The 2,526-nt window shown below is 35.6% G+C and overlaps 1 non-coding gene across 1 annotated transcript; it reads right to left on the bottom strand.

Moving 5' to 3' along the window:
• Nucleotides 1-1,025: 1,025 nt before the first annotated feature.
• On the bottom strand, nucleotides 1,026-1,099 carry TRNAI-AAU (transfer RNA isoleucine (anticodon AAU)). The gene has a single exon. It is a non-coding gene; the product is annotated as a tRNA-Ile (tRNA).
• Between the last annotated feature and the right edge of the window lie 1,427 nt (nucleotides 1,100-2,526).

Raw genomic sequence — 2,526 nt, 5'->3', positions numbered from 1 at the left:
ATTCATCATTTGATTTCGGTGTTCTGAACCTTAGTTTTCCTTTCTTCAATCTTTCGTCTTTCTTCCTTATTTGTTCTTCTTTGATGTTTTGCTGAGTTTTTAGAGCAACTTCTGAAATATGGTAAACTTTGCTTCTTCTCTCCACACTTCACGCATCTGTAGTCAAGAGTCTTTCAATCAGGTCTTCTTCTAGTTTCTTAATTTCGAACCCTCGGAAATTCCTCTTGACACGACTGCCAACTCCTTTTCCTCTGGGAGTTGATAGTAATAAAATTTCAATTCCATCGCCTCGATCACTCGTCTTAATTTTCTAAAATATTTTTATATCATTTTCGTATGGCAATTCCATAACCTTCAAATGATGTTTTTTTTTCTCTTAGGACTGTAAGTGGTATTTCGGCGCCCTTCACCTCTTGGATGTCCTTATCTTTCGAATCGGAAGCTGGTAGTACCCTTCTTACTCTACCTTTTTAGTTTTCATATTCCTTCCTCTCCATATTCCTCTCTAATGCCATTTCGCTGTAGGAAATTGGCTACTCTTCCTGCTCTTTGGCTCCCACCTCCCTCTCTGTGCTCTTTTCCTCGTCCTCTATAAACTTGTCCAGATCTTTACCCTGCATGAGGAAATTTACTCCGCGCTTCGTCAAGCTGTTGATCAAGATTTTTAGCTGCCCCAAACAGCTTCCCAACTCTTCATTATCTATGTTTGATGTCTTCGTTTCAGCTCTTCCTTTAGATGTTTATTTCGACTTGGAAAATGTTCCATTTTCCTCGACTCCTAAAGGGGAGGTATATTCCTATCAATTCGACCTCTTTTCTTGAAACCTCTTGCAAATCAATCGATATACATAGCAGCTTTTTCCCTTATATTTCCTTAAACCACCAAAAAATGGCACTAATTTGTTATATTGACATCGTTTGGTAGTAATGGCGTTAATTAGTTAAGAGTTAATTTACTCTCGAAAGTATCAAAAGTAATATGAGTGAAACGGTTTCTTCAATCTACACTAAAACAAAAGTAATTATGGCCCATGAGGGGATCGAACCCGCGACCTTCGCGTTATTAGCACGACGCTCTAACCAACTGAGCTAATGGGCCTTGATATTTCCCAACGAACGGAATATTTCTGTCAAGTACTGATATGAACAATCAGTTCAATAATTAAGTGAACAAGTTTAAATATGAGCCATTTATAATAATCATTTGTGCTCCACATAAAAAGTTACCATTATGAACTTAGTGATAACTACATTTTGGGTAACAACGTTTTTTTACGAAAGTCACATTCCTGAAAATATTTCTTAACAGTTATCTTCATCCTATTTACGAGCACTGTTCCAATATAAGAGTATTTAGGTTCAAAATGGTTTAACAATTGTTTTACTTCCATATTAGTGTTAAATAAATAAATTGTTTTTGGATGTAAATTTTGATTCACAAGTATTATAAAATCTCTAAAAATACTCGATATTCCCCTAATAAGGCAGTGAACATGGTGAGGGGGCAAATATTTCTTGGGGTATTTTTAATTGCAATACAACTAAATAGTTAATTCAAGTTGTGAAAAATGAAAGTGTTAAGAAGGATGACGTCTTTACTGTATTCTTGGATGATGGCATCAAAACTGCTGCAGAAAATGTAACGAGTTCTGTAATGATATAAGCACAAACATAGTTTTTTTCTTCCAATAGCGTTACATTTCCCAATTTGAGCCATAACCTCCTTCAATTTATGTCTGCAAGAACTCTTACTTCCCACAGTTGCTCGCCAATTCCTTTTCCATTTATGTATCTTGCAATCGAATTTGAGGTCTTCGTCTTGGTAGGTTTGTGGCTAGTTGAAATATCACTACTTTTATAGGAACCCTTCTTTCATCTATTCGTTCCACGTGTGGAGTCCACTGAAGTCTTCGGGTCTTTACTAATCTCACAATATCCAAGTCCTTGTTTATGTAAGCATTCTTTATAATCCTTTGGCGTATTTCTTATGCGGTGTCATTGGTCTCATTGGTCTCATTTATTATGTTTCCCAGATTGGTATAACTTGACACTACTTCAATTTTATAGTCCAGTTTTGGCCTAGGTTGTGTGCTGTATTCTGGCCCATCACATTGATTTTATCTATATTTACATATAACCCTACATGTGTGCACTCTCCTTCAGTTCTTTATAGCACTCCTTCATCTCTTGTTTGGATCTTTCCATTATGACAATGTCATCTGTGTATTTTGTTAAATTTTTTGATTTATTTACAACCCATTCTCTCCCATTAAAATGCCCGTTTTATAGGATTTCTAAGTAAATTTAATCTTGAGAAAAGCGATGAGCATCACAAACAGGTAAACTTAAAAGAATATGACAACCTGGCATTAAAAGCTTTCATAGGTGGTATTAATATGGAATTAACTCAAGAGCTCCCCAAATATATCTAAAAATGCAGATATTCTTGATTATCTAAAAAGAAGCAAGATCTCGCGATTGGTTATGATAAGGTTGAGTTAGAGGAAGAATCAATCCTTCTTCCTA

Source organism: Onthophagus taurus, chromosome 6, assembly GCF_036711975.1.
Source record: "Onthophagus taurus isolate NC chromosome 6, IU_Otau_3.0, whole genome shotgun sequence".
Classification (NCBI taxonomy): Eukaryota; Metazoa; Arthropoda; class Insecta; order Coleoptera; family Scarabaeidae; genus Onthophagus; species Onthophagus taurus.
The sequence above is the reverse complement of the archived record's forward strand: the minus strand, read 5'-3'. Positions and strand labels throughout refer to the sequence as shown.